This window comes from Salmo salar, unplaced genomic scaffold (assembly GCF_905237065.1).
Source record: "Salmo salar unplaced genomic scaffold, Ssal_v3.1, whole genome shotgun sequence".
Lineage (NCBI taxonomy): Eukaryota > Metazoa > Chordata > Actinopteri > Salmoniformes > Salmonidae > Salmo > Salmo salar.
In genome coordinates this window covers 203,582-213,676 of record NW_025548801.1, presented here as the reverse complement: position 1 = coordinate 213,676, position 10,095 = coordinate 203,582, and positions in this window count along the sequence as shown.

The following is a 10,095-nucleotide window of genomic DNA, read 5'->3' as shown; positions in this document are numbered from 1 at the left end:
AAAGTCCATTGTCCTCTTCTCTTAACAGTAGTGATATGAGGCCAGCAGGCCAAAAATAGCTCACAGCCAAAGGAGTGAGACCCACTTCTCTCTCTCGTGCAGTCCTCAGTCCTCAGTCCTCAGTCCCGGAAGGTAAAGTCTATTAGAGTTGTTTTCGTACTTTCTCTGATCCAGGTCGGGATGTATTGTGAAGTCAGTCCGTTGGTCTTGAATGAGCAACAGTGAGTTCTGCAGGGTCCCCTCGGGGATGATCGCTTCTGTCTGAGTAGGATACTTTTTCATCGATCTGTGTTTGGTTTCCAAGGAGATGGGATCATTCGTCCAACGGACGTGTCCACACCTCGCAGAAACTTGATCTCGTCGTCTGTTAGTAAGTCCTATAATTTATAGGGATACTCACAGAGTGCGGGCTTATGATAGGCATCATGGGACCGCCTCGTGTATTCTAAGGATTTAGCATATCCCTGTTCTCTGTGACAAACCTGAGATCTCCTCATAAGTGCCCACAGCATGTTCCTACTGCACAAAACACAGTTCAACAATCTCTAGGATTACTGCATTATTCAAGATGGTGGGAGTACTGATCTAGATGCAAAATGCCATTGATTACTATGATAAAATGACAACCATTGTCATGTATTTATTGTACCAGTCCCCTCATGTTCATAATTTTTGTCTTCTACTTTGACGACACAGTCACTAAGAAGCTCTTCTAGAAACTTTATATCCTGAATTAGTAATATTCCCTCTAAACATAATAAGCAGCTAAACTACAGAGTTTTGAAATGTAGAAACTGATTGAAAACCCAATAAGATATTTATGTCACAATCGACCATAACAGATTACATTCGCAGGTTATGTTAGACACACAAGTTAGTGCATTGCTTCAGTTCATGTTGATAGACTAGCTCATACTGAGACTTTCTTTGTAGGAAAACTGTACCATATTAATGATTTTTATTGTGTCCCTTTCGGGAAAGTTGTCTTGCAGATTTGGAGTTGAAGCCAAATCCAGACTGGATCTACAGTGCATTAGGTGTCACTGGGGCGGAGAGGAGTAGGCAGGATGCAGTCGCAGGTTTAGAACTACTGAACTTATTTAAGTACCATAGAACAAAGTGGGACGAAACCAAAACGCTGTTGTGTTCAAAATATATCTTCATAAACAAAAAGGCACAGGGCGAACCCAAAGTGCAACATATAAAGTACTCAGGAAATAGCAGGAGAAATTCCTCTCAGGAAAACAAGTAACATTTACAATGACTGACAAAGACAAATGGCAGAAGAAGTATATATATACAGTGATAGAGTTGGGATTGGAACCATGTGTGTGTAATGATGACAGGACAAGTCCAGGGTTGATGAGTGAAGGGCGTTTGCCAGCAGTATGTTCGACAGCAGCAAGAAGGCCGGCTACGCTGAATGCCTGAGCATTCAGTCTATTCTTGTTCTGAGAAATGAAGGCTAATCCATGTGAGAAATTGGCAAGAAACTGAAGATCTCGTACAACACTGTGTACTACTCCCTTCACAGAACAGCGCAAGCTGGCTCTAACCAGAATAGAAAGAGGAGTGGGAGGCCCCGGTGCACAACTGAGCAAGAGGACAAGTACATTAGTGTCTAGTTTGAGAAACAGACGCCTCACAAGTCCTCAACTGGCAGCTTCATTAAATAGTACACGCAAAACACCAGTCTCAATGTCAACAGTGAAGAGGCGACTCCGGAATGCTGGCCTTCTAGGCAGAGTTCCTCTGTCCAGTGTCTGTGTTCTTTTGCCCATCTTAATCTTTTATTTTTATTGGGCAGTCTGAGATATGGCTTTTTCTTTGCAACTCTGCCTCTTTGTTACTGGCCATTTTGAGCCTGTAATCGAACCCACAAATACTGATGCTCCAGATACTCAACTAGTCAACCCACAACCTATCAGCTCGCGCAAACAGACGGATGGAACTCTTATGTAACCAAAATAAACCACGCACCAAAATCAAACTCAACATCCGCTGACCGCTCTATCGGGGGTCCCTCAAGGATGAATTTGTATGTCCCGAAATCAAAATGCAGATGTATGCAGACGGCATGGTCTTCTATGTCCATTCCAAGACAAAGCAACAGGCTGCTCGTAAACTTACAGCAGCAATGGCTAAAATAGCTGACTGGTTGGACCACTCATGTCTAACATTAAACATAACCAAAACTGTCTGCATGTATTTCTCCATCAGGTACAGTGAGACCCATCAGCCTGAGGTAACTGTAAAGGGGCAGAGTATCAAGGAGGTGTCACATTTTAAATACTTAGGAATAATTATTGACTGACCTTTCCTTCAGAAATCGAATAAAACAAGTATATGGAACACCAAAATGCAACATGGTGAATTTCAAATTTATCAGAAACCAAATGTCAACAGATGCTGCTAAACTGTACATGCTGTACATGCACTCAATTATTTTATCCCATCTCTCGTCCTGTTTTACAACCTGGTCACAAGCTAGTGTCACAGCAATGAAACCACTTCAAAAGCTCTATAATTGAACTCTGAAAGTACTGGACAAAAAAACCAAACACCTATCACCACTGCAATAACATTAAGAAATACAACCTACTGAGCTTTGGCAGCTTCTTAAAATGGCGCTGGAAGAAATGGCAGCAGTTTTACGGCGCCCAACCAACTGTGCTATTATGTGGTTTTTCACGTTATTTGTAAATGATTTTGTTCATAATATTTCTGCCACCGTATCTTATGGCAGAAAAGAGCTTCTGGATATCAGGACAGCGATCACTCACCTCGGATTAGACAAAGATGTTTTCTGCCCAGGGACTACAGATAAATATGAGCTCTCTATCTAAATCCGGTGCGATGGCATGTTGTACATGGTCCCGGACAACAACAACAAAAAGATATATATATATACCGTTACTAGTGCTATTCTGAATAAAAGTTAAGTCTGCTTTCAAAGGTGCTTTCCTGATCCCTTATCTCATTGCCTTGGTGTTTGAGGGCCTTCCCCTGCTGCATTTGGAGCTGGCAATTGGACAGAGGCTCCACATGGGAAGCATTGGAGTTTGGAACTCAATCTAGTAGGAGTAGGTGGGCTGGTTTGGCATGAAGGAAATCCAGATGTTAAATAGTTACATGTGTAATAATTCCATGTGTACTGTTACTGTCTAACAATTTGGAAATGTGATTGTTTGTTGGAAATATCTGTGTAGTGTTTTATAGGTTTCAGGGATGCTGTAACAGCTGTCGGGAGAGAGTAGACCAAGGCGCAGCGGAGTTAGTGTTCATCATGATTTTAATTTACTAAAGAACACTACACAAAACAAAACGAGAAAACTGACAGCCAAACAGTCCTGTCAGGTGCAAAACACTCAACAGAAACAATTACCCACAAAACCCCAACGGAAAAACAGGCACTGAATTTGTTGAAAACTCTTGAAGTATTGTCTTTCTCTCTCTTTGAGTCAACTACTCACCCCTTTTTATGCACTGTAGTGCTAGCTAGCTGTAGCTTATGCTTGCAGTACTAGATTCATTCTCTGATCCTTTGATTGGTTGGACAACATGTCAGTTCATGTTTCAAGAGCAGTTTGGAGGATGTCCTCCGGAAGTTGTCATAATTACAGTGTAAGTCTATGGAAGGGGAGAGAACCAAGAGTCTCCTAGGTTTTGCATTGAAGTAAATGTACCCAGAGGAGGACGGAAGCTAGCTGTCCTCTGACTACACAATGGTGCTACCCTACAGAGTGATGTTGAGGCTACTGTAGACCATTGCAAAACAGTGTGTTTTAATCAATTATTTGGTGACGTGAATATGGTCCTCCCCTTCCTCCTCTGAGGAGCCTTCTCTGTGTATATTAAACTTGTGCTATTGATCCTACTTAAACTGTGTCAAGGGGTCATCTCTTGCGCAACTCAATATGGGGGAATGTGAGTTTAGATTAAAGCCACAATCTGCAGTTTTACTGAGGAGGATGGTCCTCCCCTTCCTCCTCTGAGGAGCCTCCACTGGGTATATTAAACTGTGTCAAGGGGTCATCTCTTGCGCAACTCAGTATGGAGGAATGTGAGTTTAGATTAAAGCCACAATCTGGAGTTTTACTGAGGAGGATGGTCCTCCCCTTCCTCCTCTGAGGAGCCTCCACTGGGTATATTAAACTGTGTCAAGGGGTCATCTCTTGCGCAACTCAGTATGGAGGAATGTGAGTTTAGATTAAAGCCACAATCTGGAGTTTTACTGAGGAGGATGGTCCTCCCCTCCTCCTCTGAGGAGCCTTCACTGCTATAGACATACCATTCAAGCTCCTTCAGACTCCAAAACAATCTACCCAATGTTCTCAGCTATTCTAATATCTGGTGGCCTAGCTGGTCGTGGCCTAGCTGGTCGTGGCCTAGCTGGTCGTGGCCTAGCTGGTCGTGGCCTAGCTGGTCGTGGCCTAGCTGGTCGTGGCCGTGGCCTAGCTGGTCGTGGCCTAGCTGGTCGTGGCCTAGCTGGTCGTGGCCTAGCTGGTCGTGGCCTAGCTGGTCGTGGCCTAGCTGGTCTAGAGGTAATGCCGGTGTCAGCATAGGTTTCAAATCTGGCCTTTACTGCCGTTTGACTCAAACTCTCTCTAGCTTTCCCCACTGTCGTCCCCTCTCGCTCTCTCTGTTTAATAAAGTCAGAAAAGACATAAAAATATACATTTAAGAAAATAATAATAACATAGAATCAGTCATGGATAATCATGTATTTGTCTGTTTGTTTTATTAGGGTTGATGTGCCTCACCTCCTTCACTGTGGCTCTGATCTTTACCATGGGCTCAGGAAACTACTGGATGGAGATCTTCAACAGCTATGTAGGATCCCTGCTTCTACTCATCATAGTCTTGTTTGAGATTATCGCTGTGGTTTACATCTATGGGATAAACAAGTTAGTACTGTATGTGTTTTTTCCATCTATAAATTATCTCACTTCTGATCAAGCTCAATCTCAAGTGCGAAGATAACAAAATAGTATCAAATCTTTGTTTTTCTTTCTTCAACTCATCTGAGAATGTTTCTATGTTCTCAGGTTCAGTGATGACGTGGAGTGGAGGACGGGCGAAGGCCTAACATTTTCAGGCCACGTGCAGAGTGATTAGCCTTCTGATGCTGCTGATGGTCTTCCTGGCTTACGCGGTTGTCCAGGCTGAAACTCAACCCACTTACGCTGCATGGAACCCTGACTATGTAACCCTGACTAGACAGGAACCCTGACTAGACAGCTTTTGTTGCATGTTGATGCATGTTGCAATGTTGCATCACTTCAGGCTGAAGTAGGACAAGATACAGATAATAATAAATTATGATATTACTTAATGTTTAATCCAGTCATTTTACATCCAATAAACGTGGAACATCCAATAAACATGGAACCCTGACTATGGAACCCTGATTAGATAGGAACCCTGACGAGGCAGCTTTTGTTGCATGTTGCAATGTTGCATCACTTCAGGCTGAAGTAGGACAAGATACAGATAATAGTAAATTATGATATTACTTAATGTTTAATCCAGTCATTTTACATCCAATAAACGTGATCGATGCAAACTTGACATATTTTTAGATGAACTGGGTAAAGAAACATCCTCTCCTTTCCATAGGTCCACTTCCCCATGGCTGAGTTGCAGCCCTATCCCGCTGGGTGTTTGCTGTGTGATGCTGTCTGCTCTCCCCTGAGTCTCAATCCCTCTGGTGGCCCTCTACAGATTCACCCTCTTCCTGAAGAAACGTATCATGGACAGACAAAATCATAACCCCCTTTTAGAATGACACTTACGTTCGGAGACATGTAGAACAATGAAGAAGAATACTTTATCCATATCAGACAGAACTGTGTCTTCTGCTGTACCCAACCCCTTTGATACACACACACACACACACACAGACACACACACACACACACACACACACACACACACACACACACACACACACACACACACACACACACACACACACACACACACACACACACACACACACACACACACGGCAGGGTACTTGGTGGTGAATTCAGTGTCATACTTTTTACCTGCACTCTACAGTAAAACAACACTCACTATCATAATCTTTCTGTGGGATTAATTATCCCTTTCAGTAGTTAATTACCTTCTCCATCTTTCAAAACATTATTACTTATTGCTACATACTGTAGGTCAGATGGCCAATGATATTGATAAAATTGATAGGTTCATTTTAAGGAAATAAACCTTATTTAATTGTTATGATTCAACAGTGTTTGAGCACTATTTTTTACTCCCTCAGCTTCCTGCTTTTTGTATGGCATGTGTGGCTTGTTATTGGTGAGACTGATGCAAGAGGACCAGTAGGCAGCCAAGTTCATCATTGCACAATTATATCCATGTGGAAAGACAGGCCGACTGTATCTACTGTAAATAAAGAAAGACACAGAACGCAACTAAATACAGAAAGCTCCTTACATCCTCTGTTTGATGTGCCAATATTTGTGATAATGAAGATGTGTAATGTGTAGTGATCATGCTGTTTAATCAGATTCTTGATATGCCACACCTGTCAGGTGGATGGATTATCTTGGCAAAGGAGAAATGCTCACAAAGAGGGATGCAAACACATTTGTGCACAAAATTTGAAAGAAGTACGATTTTGGGGAGTATGGAAAATTTCTGGGATCTTTTATTTCAGCTAATGAAACATGGGATCAAGACTTTTACATTTTGTGTTTATATTTTTGTTCCGTATAACTTACATACTGTGAAGAACTTTTGCGTTATTTGTTATGGTTTCATGTTATCATGGTCCAGTTTTGTCAGAACTCAACTGGCCTTGTGTGTGTGTGTGTGTGTGCACGCATGTGCGTGTGCGTCTGTGTGTGGGTTTTTGTCTGTGTGTGCATGTGTCATACGAGTGACACGGTTATCCTTTCTGTGGTGCGGGGGGGACAGAGATATTGTCCCCTCATTGTCACGTGCTTTGGAATACTCTGGCTGCTTTTGTTGTCCCTCGTTCTGCTTTTCTGGCACTTTCATACAATGGTGCATTTTTACACACTGATTCTATCAAGCCTTTCAGACTACTATAGCTTGAATTCCAGCTCTCCGGAAAGAGGAGCATCTCCATGTAGGATACATGGCAAAAGACACCTCATCAAGGAGCACCTGCCAGGATTCACCCTAACATCAGAGCCAAGGTGATGTTGGGATTGTTTGAGAAATGTCTTGAGAAGTGTTAATATCTTTTTTTACATGGAGGACTGGAAATGTTGGCTTGGTTTTGCTCTGCAGTTTAGTGCACATTGAAGCAGCACATCGACGCACAGTGCTAGAAATGCTCAAATGTATTTGTTTTCAGAGATTTAAGTTTAAAATGTGTTTATGTGTGTTCTTGGCTTGATGTGTTGTGAAATGTCTTCCTGAGGTACAGAATGTTATTGCCAGATTTGAGGTAAACAGAATGTGTACCCTGCTGCAGATGGTTTGACCTAATGACCTATGGGAGCCATCTTATATGTAGGCCTCAGAATCTGAACTGCAAGTCATGTTAAAACACTGAAATACTATTTGTATTAATTTCAGACAGGTAAAGCACAAACAACTTGAGAACAACATTTGCGGTGTGATGTACTTTCTGGTTGACAATATTTTGTCTGAGATACGTTTATCTGAGATGGTTTCTGAGATATGAAAGGATAAGGTACAAGATGTGAAGACTGGTGGCACTAAGATAATTAACATGAGGGTTTATGAATCAGAATCCATCCTCTGTCAGTCACTGAACATTATCTGATCTTGTCAAATGCAACCAGATACTGACTTCAACAGATGAACATGTTAGACATGGTTGAGGCTTAATAAGGTGCTCTTTTACTTCATGTCAACAAACTTTTCTTAAACCTGTCATTTAAATGTTGATGTGCTGTTAAAAGGAATTGAACTTCTAAAGCAGGGGTGTCAAACTCATTCCATGGAGAGCCTAGAGTCTGCTGAATTTTGGTTTTCCTTTCAATTAAGACCTAGACAACCAGATGAGGAGAGTTCCTTACTAATTAGTGACTTTAATTCCTCAATCAAGTACAAGGGAGGAGCGAAAACCTGCAGACACTCGGCCCTCCATGGAATGAGTTTGACACGTGTTCTAAAGAACATGTTCAATGAGTTTGGGTTTTTCTATTACTAGTGTACGCCCTAAGGACTCGGCAATGCACCCATATACCTTTATTAAACAGACTATTGCCTTGAATAGACCCATTCTTAATACTACTAGTTCTATTCTAGTTCAATTGAGTTGAACAGACCCATTCTTAATAATACTAGTTATATTGTAGTTCTATTGAGTTGAGCAGACCCATTCTTAATAATACTAGTTATATTGTAGTTTAATTGACTTGAACAGACCCATTCTTAATAATACTAGTTACAGTTGAAGTCAGAAGTTTACAAATACTTAAGTTGGAGTCATTAAAACAACCACTCCACACATTTCTTGTTAACAAACTATAGTTTTGCATGACGCAAGTAATTTTTCCAACAATTGTTTAGACAGATTATTTCACTTATAATTCACTGTATTACAATTCCAGTGGGTCAGAAGTTTACATACACTAAGTTGACTGTGCCTTTAAACAGCTTGGAAAATTCCAGAAAATGATGTCATGGCTTTAGAAGCTTCTGACATCATTTGAGTCAATTGGAGGTGTACCTGTGGATGTATTTCAAGGCCTACCTTCAAACTCAGTGCCTCTTTGGTTGACATCATGGGAAAATCAAAAGAAATCAGCCAAGACCTCAGAATAAAATTGTAGACCTCCACAAGTCTGGTTCATCCTTGGGAGCAATTTCCAAATGCCTGAAGGTACCACGTTCATTTGTACAAACAATAGTACGCAAGTATAAACACCATGGGACCACACAGCTGTCACACCACTCAGGAAGGAGACGTGTTCTGTCTCCTAGAGATGAACGTACTTTGATGCGAAAAGTGCAAATCAATCCCAGAACAACAGCAAAGGACCTTGTGAAGATGCTGGAGGAAACAAGTACAAAAGTATCTATATCCACAGTAAAACGAGTCCTATATCGACATAACTTGAAAGGCTGGTCAGCAAGGAAGAAGCCACTGCTTCAAAACCATCATAAAAAAGCCAGACTACGGTGTGCAACTGCACATGGGGACAAAGATCGTACTTTTTTGAGAAATGTCCTCTGATCTGATGAAACAAAAATAGAACTGTTTGGCCATAATGACCATCGTTATGTTTGGAGGAAAAAGGGGAGGCTATCAAGCCGAAGAACACCATCCCAACCGTGAAGCACGGGGGTGGCAGCATCATGTTGTGGGGGTGCTTTGCTGCAGGAGGGACTGGTGCACTTCACAAAATAGATGGCATCATGAGGGGAGGAAAATTATGTGGATATATTGAAGCAACATCTCAAGACATCAGTCAGGAAATTAAAGCTTGGTCACAAATGGGTTTCCCAAATGGACAATGACCCCAAGCATACTTCCAAAGTTGTGGCAAAATGGCTTAAGGACAACAAAGTCAAGGTATTGGAGTGGCCATCACAAAGTCCTGACCTCAATCCTATAGAAAATGTGTGGGCAGAACTGAAAAAGCGTGTGCAAGCAAGGAGGCCGACAAACCTGACTCAGTTACACCAGCTCTGTCAGGAGGAATGGGCCAAAATTCACACAACTTACTTTGGGAAGCTTGTGGAAGGCTACCAAACGTTTGACCCAAGTTAAACAATTTAAAGGAAATGCTACCAAATACCAATTGAGTGTACGTAAACTTCTGACCCACTGGGAATGTGATGAAAGAAATTAAAGGTGAAATAATTCATTCTCTCTACTATTATTCTGATATTTCACATTCTTAAAATAAAGTGGTGATCCTAACTGATCTAAGACAGGGAATCTTTACTTGGATTAAATGTCAGGAATTGTGAAAGACTGAGTTTAAATGTATTTGGCTAAGGTGTATGTAAACTTCCGACTTCAACTGTATATTCTAGTTCAATTGAGTTGAGCAGGCCCATTCTTAATTCTACTAGTTCCTTTGAGTTGACAAGCCCCTTCTGGATTCTTTTACAGTAGTTGTA